The sequence below is a fragment of the Ambystoma mexicanum genome, chromosome 13 (genome assembly GCF_040938575.1).
Source record: "Ambystoma mexicanum isolate Mex_15411 chromosome 13, UKY_AmexF1_1, whole genome shotgun sequence".
Lineage (NCBI taxonomy): Eukaryota > Metazoa > Chordata > Amphibia > Caudata > Ambystomatidae > Ambystoma > Ambystoma mexicanum.
In genome coordinates this window covers 43,765,250-43,778,293 of record NC_090938.1, presented here as the reverse complement: position 1 = coordinate 43,778,293, position 13,044 = coordinate 43,765,250, and positions in this window count along the sequence as shown.

Here is a 13,044-nt window from a genome sequence, read left to right as displayed (position 1 = left end):
AAATTCACTGCATGTTGCATACACTTGTGCGCAGTCCTTGCCCCCATAAACACTCTGCAAGCTGATTCCCCTTGCGTGCAGTCCTTGCCCCATAAATGCTCTGCATGCTGCATCCCCTTGTGCGCAGTCCTTGCCCCATAAATGCTCTGCATGCTGCATCCCCTTGTGCGCAGTTCTTGCCGCATAAATACTCTGCATGTTGCATCCCCTTGTGCACAGTCCTTGCCCCTATAAACAATCTGCAAGCTGTATCCCCTTGCGCGCAGTCCTTGCCCCATAAATGCTCTGCATGTTGCATCCACTTGTGCGCAGTCCTTGCCGCATAAATACTCTGCATGTTGCATCCCCTTGTGCACAGTCCTTGCCCCTATAACCACTCTGCAAGCTGTATCCCCTTGCGCGCAGTCCTTGCCCCATACATGCTCTGCATGTTGCATCCACTTGCGCGCAGTCCTTGCCCCATAAATGCTCTGCATGTTGCATCCCCTTGCGCGCAGTCCTTGCCCCATAAATTATCTTCATGTTGCATCCCCTTGTGTGCAGTCCTTGCCCCAGAAATTATCTTCATGTTGTATCCCCTTGTGGGCAGTCCTTGCCCCAGAAACTATCGTCATGCTGCATCCCCTTGTGCGCAGTCGTTGCCCCATGAATTATCTTCATGTTGCATCCACCTGTGCGCAGTCCTTGCCCCATAAATGATCTTCATGTTGCATCCCCTTGTGCGCAGTCCTTGCCCCTTTAAACACTCTGCATGCTGCATCCACCTGTGCGCAGTCCTTGCCACATAAATACTCTGCATGTTGCACTCTGCATGCTGCATCCCCTTGTGTGCCACCGTTGCCCCCATAAATGCTCTGCATGTTGCATCCACTTGTGCATAGCCCATGTCCCTATAAACTCTCTGCAAGCTGCATCCGCTTGTGCGCAGTCCTTGCCCACATAAACACTCTGCATGTTGCATCCCCTTGCGCGCAGTCCTTGCCGCATAAATACTCTGCATGCTGCATCCCCTTGTGTGCCGTCCTTGCCCCCATAAATGCTTTGCATATTGCATCCCCTTGTGCGCAGTCCTTGTCCCTATAAACACTCTGCATGCTGCATCACCTTTTGCGCAGTCCTTGCCCCATAAATGCTCTGCATGTTGCATCCAATTGTGCATAGCGCATGTCCCTATAAACACTCTGCATGCTGCATCCCCTTGTGCAGTCCTTGTCGCATAAATACTCTGCATGTTGCATCCCCTTGTGCGCAGTCCTTTGCCCCATAAATACTCTCCATGCTGCATCCCCTTGTGTGCAGTCCTTGCCCACATAAACTCTGCATGCTGCATCCCCTTGTGTGCCGCCCTTGCCCCCATAAATGCTCTGCATGATGCATCCACTTGTGCATAGCCCATGACCCTATAAACACTCTGCATGCTGCATCCGCTTGTGCACAGTCCTTGCCCACATAAACACTCTGCATGTTGCATCCCCTTGCGCGCAGTCCTTGCCCCATAAATGATCTTGATGTTGCATCCCCTTGTGCGCAGTCCTTGTCCCTATAAACACTCTGCGTGCTGCATCCCCTTGTGCGTAGCCCTTGCCCACATTAACACTCTGCATGATGCATCCCCTTTGTTCGCAGTCCTTGCCCACATAAACACTCTGCATGTTGCATCCACTTGTGCGCAGTCCTTGCCGCATAAATACTCTGCATGTTGCATCAACTTGTGCGCAGTCCTTGCCCACATAAACACTCTGCATGCTGCATCCCCTTGTGTGCAGTCCTTGCCCCATAAATGCTCTGCATGTTGCATCCACTTGTGGGCAGTCCTTGCCGCATAAATACTCTGCATGTTGCATCCCCTTGTGCGCAGTCCTTGCCCCTGTAAACAATCTGCAAGCTTTAACCCCTCGCACGCAGTCCTTGCCCCATAAATGATCTTCATGTTGCATCCACTTGTGCGCATGCCTTGCCCCCATAAACACTCTGCAAGCTTTATCCCCTTGCGTGCAGTCCTTGTCCCATAAATGCTCTGCATTCTGCATCCCCTTGTGCGTAGTCCTTGCCCCTATAAACACTCAGCATGTTGCATCCCCTTGCGCGCAGTCCTTGCCCCATAAATCATCTTCATGCTGTATCCCCTTGCGCGCAGTCCTTGCCCCATAAATTATCTTCATGTTGCATCCACTTGTGCGCAGTCCTTGCCCCATAAATGATCTTCATGTTGCATCCACTTGTGCGCAGTCCTTGTCCCTATAAACACTCTGCATGCTGCATCCCCTTGTGCGTAGCCCTTGCCCACATAAACACATACTCTGCATGCTGCATCCCCTTGTGCGCAGTCCTTGCCCCATAAATGTTCTGCATGTTGCATTTACTTGTGCGCAGTCTTTGCCGCATAAATACACTGCATGCTGCATCCCCCTGTGTGGTCCTTGCCGCATAAATACTCTGCATGTTGCATCCCCTTGTGTGCAGTCCTTGCCCCTGTAAACACTCTGCAAGCTGTATCCCCTTGCGCGCAGTCCTTGCCCCATAAATTATCTTCATGTTGCATCCACTTGTGCGCCGTCCTTGCCCCATAAATGATCTTCATGTTGCATCCACTTGTGCGCAGTCCTTGCCAACATAAACACTCTGCATGTTGCATCCACTTGTGCGCAGTCCTTGCCCCTGTAAACAATCTGCAAGCTTTACCCCCTCGCGGGCAGTCCTTGCCCCATAAATGATCTTCATGTTGCATCCACTTGTGCGCAGTTCTTTCTACATAAATATTCTGCATGTTGTATCCACTTGTGCGCAGTCCTTGCTGCATCAATACTCTGCATGTTGCATCCCCTAGTGCGCAGTCCTTGCCCCTATAAACACTCTGCAAGCTGTATCCCCTGGCGCGCAGTCCTTGCCCCATAAATTATCTTCATGTTGCATCCACTTGTGCGCAGTCCTTGCCGCATAAATACTCTGCATGTTGCATCCCCTGTGTGCAGTTCTTGCCCTTATAAACACTCTGCAAGCTGTATCCCCTTGCGCGCAGTCCTTGCCCCATAAATGCTCTGCATGTTGCATCCACTTGTGCGCAGTCCTTGCCCCCATAAACACTCTGCAAGCTGTATCCCCTTGCGTGCAGTCCTTGCCCCATAAATGCCCTGCATGCTGCATCCCCTTGCGCGCAGTCCTTGCCCCATAAATGCTCTGCATGCTGCATCCCCTTGTGCGCAGTTCTTGTCGCATAAATACTCTGCATGTTGCATCCCCTTGTGCACAGTCCTTGCCCCTATAAACACTCTGCAAGCTGTATCACCTTGCGCGCAGTCCTTGCCCCATAAATGCTCTGCATGTTGCATCCACTTGTGCGCAGTCCTTGCCGCATAAATACTCTGCATGTTGCATCCCCTTGTGCACAGTCCTTGCCCCTATAAACACTGTGCAAGCTGTATCCCCTTGCGCGCAGTCCTTGCCCCATAAATGCTCTGCATGTCGCATCCACTTGCGCGCAGTCCTTGCCCCATAAATGCTCTGCATGTTGCATCTCCTTGCGCGCAGTCCTTGCCCCATAAATTATCTTCATGTTGCATCCCCTTGTGTGCAGTCCTTGCCCCAGAAACTATCTTCATGTTGCATCCCCTTGTGGGCAGTCCTTGCCCCAGAAACTATCGTCATGTTGCATCCCCTTGTGCGCAGTCCTTGCCCCATGAGCTATCTTCATGTTGCATCCACTTGTGCGCAGTCCTTGCCCCATAAATGATCTTCATGTTGCATCCCCTTGTGCGCAGCCCTTGCCCCTTTAAACACTCTGCATGCTGCATCCACCTGTGCGCAGTCCTTGCCACATAAATATTCTGCATGTTGCACTCTGCATGCTGCATCCCCTTGTGTGCCGCTGTTGCCCCCATAAATGCTCTGCATGTTGCATCCACTTGTGCATAGCCCATGTCCCTATAAACACTCTGAATGCTGCATCCGCTTGTGCGCAGTCCTTGCCCACATAAACACTCTGCATGTTGCACCCACTTGTGAGCATTCCTTGCCCCCATAAACACTCTGCAAGCTGTATCCCTTTGCGTGCAGTCCTTGCCCCATAAATGCTCTGCATGTTGCATCCCCTTGCGCGCAGTCCTTGCCCACATAAGCACTCTGCATGTTGCACCCACTTGTGCGCATTCCTTGCCCCCATAAACACTCTGCAAGCTGCATCCGCTCATGCGCAGTCCTTGCCCACATAAACACTCTGCATGTTGCATCCCCTTGCGCACAGTACTTGCCGCGTAAATACTCAGCATGCTGCATCCCCTTGTGTGCCGTCCTTGCCCCCATAAATGCTCTGCATATTGCATCCCCTTGTGCGCAGTCCTTGTCCCTATAAACACTCTGCATGCTGCATCACCTTTTGCGCAGTCCTTGCCCCATAAATGCTCTGCATGTTGCATCCACTTGTGCATAGTGCATGTCCCTATAAACACTCTGCATGCTGCATCCCCTTGTGCAGTCCTTGCCGCATAAATACTCTGCATGTTGCATCCCCTTGTGCACAGTCCTTGCCCCCATAAATACTCTGCATGCTGCATCCCCTTGTGTGCAGTCCTTGCCCACATAAACTCTGCATGCTGCATCCCCTTGTGTGCCGCCCTTGCCGCCATAAATGCTCTGCATGATGCATCCACTTGTGCATAGCCCATGACCCTATAAACACTCTGCATGCTGCATCCGCTTGTGCGCAGTCCTTACCCACATAAACACTCTGCATGTTGCATCCCCTTGCGCACAGTCCTTGCCCCATAAATGATCTTGATGTTGCATCCCCTTGTGCGCAGTCCTTGTCCCTATAAACACTCTGCCTGCTGCATCCCCTTGTGCGTAGCCCTTGCCCACATAAACACTCTGCATGATGCATCCCCTTGTGCGCAGTCTTGCCCACATAAACACTCTGCATGTTGCATCCACTTGTGCGCAGTCCTTGCCGCATAAATACTCTGCATGTTGCATCAACTTGTGCGCAGTCCTTGCCCACATAAACACTCTGCATGCTGCATCCCCTTGTGTGCAGTCCTTGCCTCATAAATGCTCTGCATGTTGCATCCACTTGTGGGTAGTCCTTGCCGCATAAATACTCTGCATGTTGCATCACCTTGTGCGCAGTCCTTGCCCCTGTAAACAATCTGCAAGCTTTACCCCCTCGCGTGCAGTCCTTGCCCCATAAATGATCTTCATGTTGCATCCACTTGTGTGCATTCCTTGCCCCCATAAACACTGTGCAAGCTGTATCCCCTTGCGTCCAGTCCTTGTCCCATAAATGCTCTGCATGCTGCATCCCCTTGTGCGTAGTCCTTGCCCCTATAAACACTCAGCATGTTGCATCCCCTTGCGCGCAGTCCTTGCCCCATAAATCATCTTCATGCTGCATCCACTTGTGCGCAGTCCTTGCCGCATAAATACTCTGCATGTTGCATCCCCTGTGTGCAGTTCTTGCCCCTATAAACACTCTGCAAGCTGTATCCCCTTGCGCGCAGTCCTTGCCCCATAAATGCTCTGCATGTTGCATCCACTTGTGCGCAGTCCTTGCCCCCATAAACACTCTGCAAGCTGTATCCCCTTGCGTGCAGTCCTTACCCACATAAACACTCTGCATGTTGCATCCCCTTGCGCGCAGTCCTTGCCCCATAAATGATCTTGATGTTGCATCCCCTTGTGCGCAGTCATTGTCCCTATAAACACTCTGCCTGCTGCATCCCCTTGTGCGTAGCCCTTGCCCACATAAACACTCTGCATGATGCATCCCCTTGTGCGCAGTCTTGCCCACATAAACACTCTGCATGTTGCATCCACTTGTGCGCAGTCCTTGCCGCATAAATACTCTGCATGTTGCATCAACTTGTGTGCAGTCCTTGCCCACATAAACACTCTGCATGCTGCATCCCCTTGTGTGCAGTCCTTGCCTCATAAATGCTCTGCATGTTGCATCCACTTGTGGGTAGTCCTTGCCGCATAAATACTCTGCATGTTGCATCACCTTGTGCGCAGTCCTTGCCCCTGTAAACAATCTGCAAGCTTTACCCCCTCGCGTGCAGTCCTTGCCCCATAAATGATCTTCATGTTGCATCCACTTGTGTGCATTCCTTGCCCCCATAAACACTGTGCAAGCTGTATCCCCTTGCGTCCAGTCCTTGTCCCATAAATGCTCTGCATGCTGCATCCCCTTGTGCGTAGTCCTTGCCCCTATAAACACTCAGCATGTTGCATCCCCTTGCGCGCAGTCCTTGCCCCATAAATCATCTTCATGCTGCATCCACTTGTGCGCAGTCCTTGCCGCATAAATACTCTGCATGTTGCATCCCCTGTGTGCAGTTCTTGCCCCTATAAACACTCTGCAAGCTGTATCCCCTTGCGCGCAGTCCTTGCCCCATAAATGCTCTGCATGTTGCATCCACTTGTGCGCAGTCCTTGCCCCCATAAACACTCTGCAAGCTGTATCCCCTTGCGTGCAGTCCTTGCCCCATAAATGCTCTGCATGCTGCATCCCCTTGCGCGCAGTCCTTGCCCCATAAATGCTCTGCATGCTGCATCCCCTTGTGCGCAGTTCTTGTCGCATAAATACTCTGCATGTCGCATCCCCTTGTGCACAGTCCTTGCCCCTATAAACACTCTGCAAGCTGTATCACCTTGCGCGCAGTCCTTGCCCCATAAATGCTCTGCATGTTGCATCCACTTGTGCACAGTCCTTGCTGCATAAATACTCTGCATGTTGCATCCCCTTGTGCACAGTCCTTGCCCCTATAAACACTGTGCAAGCTGTATCCCCTTGCGCGCAGTCCTTGCCCCATAAATGCTCTGCATGTCGCATCCACTTGCGCGCAGTCCTTGCCCCATAAATGCTCTGCATGTTGCATCTCCTTGCGCGCAGTCCTTGCCCCATAAATTATCTTTATGTTGCATCCCCTTGTGTGCAGTCCTTGCCCCAGAAACTATCTTCATTTTGCATCCCCTTGTGGGCAGTCCTTGCCCCAGAAACTATCGTCATGTTGCATCCCCTTGTGCGCAGTCCTTGCCCCATGAGTTATCTTCATGTTGCATCCACTTGTGCGCAGTCCTTGCCCCATAAATGATCTTCATGTTGCATCCCCTTGTGCGCAGTCCTTGCCCCTTTAAACACTCTACATGCTGCATCCACCTGTGCGCAGTCCTTGCCACATAAATATTCTGCATGTTGCACTCTGCATGCTGCATCCCCTTGTGTGCCGCTGTTGCCCCCATAAATGCTCTGCATGTTGCATCCACTTGTGCATAGCCCATGTCCCTATAAACACTCTGAATGCTGCATCCGCTTGTGCGCAGTCCTTGCCCACATAAACGCTCTGCATGTTGCACCCACTTGTGCGCATTCCTTGCCCCCATAAACACTCTGCAAGCTGTATCCCCTTGCGTGCAGTCCTTGCCCCATAAATGCTCTGTATGTTGCATCCCCTTGCGCGCAGTCCTTGCCCACATAAACACTCTGCATGTTGCACCTACTTGTGCGCATTCCTTGCCCCCATAAACACTCTGCAAGCTGCATCCGCTCGTGCGCAGTCCTTGCCCACATAAACACTCTGCATGTTGCATCCCCTTGCGCGCAGTCCTTGCCGCATAAATACTCTGCATGCTGCATCCCCTTGTGTGCCGTCCTTGCCCCCAAAAATGCTCTGCATATTGCATCCCCTTGTGCGCAGTCCTTGTCCCTATAAACACTCTGCATGCTGCATCACCTTTTGCGCAGTCCTTGCCCCATAAATGCTCTGCATGTTGCATCCACTTGTGCATAGCGCATGTCCCTATAAACACTCTGCATGCTGCATCCCCTTGTGCAGTCCTTGCCGCATAAATACTCTGCATGTTGCATCCCCTTGTGCACAGTCCTTGCCCCCATAAATACTCTGCATGCTGCATCCCCTTGTGTGCAGTCCTTGCCCACATAAACTCTGCATGCTGCATCCCCTTGTGTGCCGCCCTTGCCGCCATAAATGCTCTGCATGATGCATCCACTTGTGCATAGCCCATGACCCTATAAACACTCTGCATGCTGCATCCGCTTGTGCGCAGTCCTTACCCACATAAACACTCTGCATGTTGCATCCCCTTGCGCGCAGTCCTTGCCCCATAAATGATCTTGATGTTGCATCCCCTTGTGCGCAGTCCTTGTCCCTATAAACACTCTGCGTGCTGCATCCCCTTGTGCATAGCCCTTGCCCACATAAACACTCTGCATGATGCATCCCCTTGTGCGCAGTCTTGCCCACATAAACACTATGCATGTTGCATCCACTTGTGCGCAGTCCTTGCCGCATAAATACTCTGCATGTTGCATCAACTTGTGCGCAGTCCTTGCCCACATAAACACTCTGCATGCTGCATTCCCTTGTGTGCAGTCCTTGCCTCATAAATGCTCTGCATGTTGCATCCACTTGTGGGTAGTCCTTGCCGCATAAATACTCTGCATGTTGCATCACCTTGTGCGCAGTCCTTGCCCCTGTAAACAATCTGCAAGCTTTACCCCCTCGCGTGCAGTCCTTGCCCCATAAATGATCTTCATGTTGCATCCACTTGTGTGCATTCCTTGCCCCCATAAACACTCTGCAAGCTGTATCCCCTTGCGTGCAGTCCTTGTCCCATAAATGCTCTGCATGCTGCATCCCCTTGTGCGTAGTCCTTGCCCCTATAAACACTCAGCATGTTGCATCCCCTTGCGCGCAGTCCTTGCCCCATAAATCATCTTCATGCTGCATCCCCTTGTGAGCAGTCCTTGCCCATATAAACACTCTGCAAGCTGTATCCCCTTGCGCGCAGTCCTTGCCCCATAAATTATCTTCATGTTGCATCCACTTGTGCGCAGTCCTTGCCCCTAAATGATCTTCATGTTGCATCCACTTGTGCACAGTCCTTGTCCCTATAAACACTCTGCATGCTGCATCCCCTTGTGCGTAGCCCTTGCCCACATAAACACACACTCTGCATGCTGCATCCCCTTGTGCGCAGTCCTTGCCCCATAAATGTTCTGCATGTTGCATTTACTTGTGCGAAGTCCTTGCCGCATAAATACTCTGCATGCTGCATCCCCTTGTGTGGTCCTTGCCGCATAAATACTCTGCATGTTGCATCCCCTTGTGTGCAGTCCTTGCCCCTGTAAACACTCTGCAAGCTGTATCCCCTTGCGTGCAGTCCTTGCCCCATAAATTATCTTCATGTTGCATCCACTTGTGCGCAGTCCTTGCCCCATAAATGATCTTCATGTTGCATCCACTTGTGCGCAGTCCTTGTCCCTATAAACACTCTGCGTGCTGCATCCCCTTGTGCGTAGCCCTTGCCCACATAAACACTCTGCATGATGCATCCCCTTGTGCGCAGTCCTTGCCAAAATAAACACTCTGCATGTTGCATCCCCTTGTGCGCAGTCCTTGCCGCATGAATACTCTGCATGTTGCATCCCTTTGTGCGCAGTCCTTGCCGCATAAATACTCTGCATGTTGCATCCCCTTTTGCGCAGTCCTTGCCTACATAAACACTCTGCATGCTGCATCCCCTGGTGCGCAGTCCTTGCCCCATAAATGCTCTGCATGTTGTATCCACTTGTGGGCAGTCCTTGCCGCATAAATACTCTGCATGTTGCATCCCCTTGTGCGCAGTCCTTGCCCCTGTAAACAATCTGCAAGCTTTACCCCATCGCGCGCAGTCCTTGCCCCATAAATGATCTTCATGTTGCATCCACTTGTGCGCATTCCTTGCCCCCATAAACACTCTGCAAGCTGTATCCCCTTGCGTGCAGTCCTTGTCCCATAAATGCTCTGCATGCTGCATCCCCTTGTGCGTAGTCCTTGCCCCATAAATTATCTTCCTGTTGCATCCACTTGTGCGCAGTCCTTGCCCCATAAATGATCTTCATGTTGCATCCACTTGTGCGCAGTCCTTGTCCCTATAAACACTCTGCATGCTGCATCCCCTTGTGCGTAGCCCTTGCCCACATAAACACACACTCTGCATGCTGCATCCCCTTGTGCGCAGTCCTTGCCCCATAAATGTTCTGCATGTTGCATTTACTTGTGCACAGTCCTTGCCGCATAAATACTCTGCATGTTGCATCCCCTTGTGTGGTCCTTGCCGCATAAATACTCTGCATGTTGCATCCCCTTGTGCGCAGTCCTTACCCCTGTAAACACTCTGCAAGCTGTATCCCCTTGCGCGCAGTCCTTGCCCCATAAATTATCTTCATGTTGCATCCACTTGTCCGCAGTCCTTGCCCCATAAATTATCTTCATGTTGCATCCACTTGTGCGCAGTCCTTGGCCCTATAAACACTCTGCATGCTGCATCCCCTTGTGCGTAGCCCTTGCCCACATAAACACACACTCTGCATGATGCATCCCCTTGTGCGCAGTCCTTGCCCCATAAATGTTCTGCATGTTGCATTTACTTGTGTGCAGTCCTTGCCGCATAAATACTCTGCATGTTGCATCCCCTTGTGCAGAGTCCTTGCCGCATAAATACTCTGCATGTTGCAACCCCTTGTGGGCAGTCCTTGCCCCTGTAAACAATCTGCAAGCTTTATCCCCTTGCGCGCAGTCCTTGCCCCATAAATGATCTTCATGTTGCACCCTTGTGCGCATTCCTTGCCCCCATAAACATTCTGCAACCTGTATCCCCTTGTGTGCAGTCCTTGCCCCATAAATGCTCTGCATGCTGCATCCCCTTTTGCGCAGCTCTTGCTGCATAAATTCTCTGCATGTTGCATCCACTTGTGCGCAGTCCTTGCCGCATAAATACTCTGCATGTTGCATCCCTTTGTGCGCAGTCCTTGCCGCATAAATACTCTGCATGTTGCATCCCCTTGTGCGCAGTCCTTGCCCACATAAACACTCTGCATGCTGCATCCCCTTGCGCGCAGTCCTTGCCCCATAAATCATCTTCCTGCTGCATCCCCTTGTGCGCAGTCCTTGCCCATATAAACACTCTGCAAGCTGTATCTCCTTGCGCGCAGTCCTTGACCCTTAAATTATCTTCATGTTGCATCCACTTGTGCGCAGTCCTTGCCCCATAAATGATCTTCATGTTGCATCCACTTGTGCGCAGTCCTTGTCCCTATAAACACTCTGCATGCTGCATCCCCTTGTGCGTAGCCCTTGCCCACATAAACACACACTCTGCATGCTGCATCCCCTTGTGCGCAGTCCTTGCCCCATAAATGTTCTGCATGTTGCATTTACTTGTGCGCAGTCCTTGCTCCATAAATACTCTGCATGTTGCATCCCCTTGTGTGGTCCTTGCCGCATAAATACTCTGCATGTTGCATCCCCTTGTGCGCAGTCCTTGCCCCTGTAAACACTCTGCAAGCTGTATCCCCTTGCGCGCAGTCCTTGCCCCATAAATTATCTTCATGTTGCATCCACTTGTGTGCAGTCCTTGCCTCATAAATGATCTTCATGTTGCATCCACTTGTGCGCAGTCCTTGTCCCTATAAACACTCTGTGTGCTGCATCCCCTTGTGCGTAGCCCTTGCCCACTTAAACACTCTACATGATGCATCCCCTTGTGCGCAGTCCTTGCCCACATAAGCACTCTGCATGTTGCACCCACTTGTGCGCATTCCTTGCCCCCATAAACACTCTGCAAGCTGCATCCGCTCGTGCGCAGTCCTTGCCCACATAAACACTCTGCATGTTGCATCCCCTTGCGCACAGTACTTGCCGCGTAAATACTCAGCATGCTGCATCCCCTTGTGTGCCGTCCTTGCCCCCATAAATGCTCTGCATATTGCATCCCCTTGTGCGCAGTCCTTGTCCCTATAAACACTCTGCATGCTGCATCACCTTTTGCGCAGTCCTTGCCCCATAAATGCTCTGCATGTTGCATCCACTTGTGCATAGTGCATGTCCCTATAAACACTCTGCATGCTGCATCCCCTTGTGCAGTCCTTGCCGCATAAATACTCTGCATGTTGCATCCCCTTGTGCACAGTCCTTGCCCCCATAAATACTCTGCATGCTGCATCCCCTTGTGTGCAGTCCTTGCCCACATAAACTCTGCATGCTGCATCCCCTTGTGTGCCGCCCTTGCCGCCATAAATGCTCTGCATGATGCATCCACTTGTGCATAGCCCATGACCCTATAAACACTCTGCATGCTGCATCCGCTTGTGCGCAGTCCTTACCCACATAAACACTCTGCATGTTGCATCCCCTTGCGCGCAGTCCTTGCCCCATAAATGATCTTGATGTTGCATCCCCTTGTGCGCAGTCCTTGTCCCTATAAACACTCTGCCTGCTGCATCCCCTTGTGCGTAGCCCTTGCCCACATAAACACTCTGCATGATGCATCCCCTTGTGCGCAGTCTTGCCCACATAAACACTCTGCATGTTGCATCCACTTGTGCGCAGTCCTTGCTGCATAAATACTCTGCATGTTGCATCAACTTGTGCGCAGTCCTTGCCCACATAAACACTCTGCATGCTGCATCCCCTTGTGTGCAGTCCTTGCCTCATAAATGCTCTGCATGTTGCATCCACTTGTGGGTAGTCCTTGCCGCATAAATACTCTGCATGTTGCATCACCTTGTGCCGTGTCCTTGCCTCTGTAAACAATCTGCAAGCTTTACCCCCTCGCGTGCAGTCCTTGCCCCATAAATGATCTTCATGTTGCATCCACTTGTGTGCATTCCTTGCCCCCATAAACACTGTGCAAGCTGTATCCCCTTGCGTCCAGTCCTTGTCCCATAAATGCTCTGCATGCTGCATCCCCTTGTGCGTAGTCCTTGCCCCTATAAACACTCAGCATGTTGCATCCCCTTGCGCGCAGTCCTTGCCCCATAAATCATCTTCATGCTGCATCCACTTGTGCGCAGTCCTTGCCGCATAAATACTCTGCATGTTGCATCCCCTGTGTGCAGTTCTTGCCCCTATAAACACTCTGCAAGCTGTATCCCCTTGCGCGCAGTCCTTGCCCCATAAATGCTCTGCATGTTGCATCCACTTGTGCGCAGTCCTTGCCCCCATAAACACTCTGCAAGCTGTATCCCCTTGCGTGCAGTCCTTGCCCCAT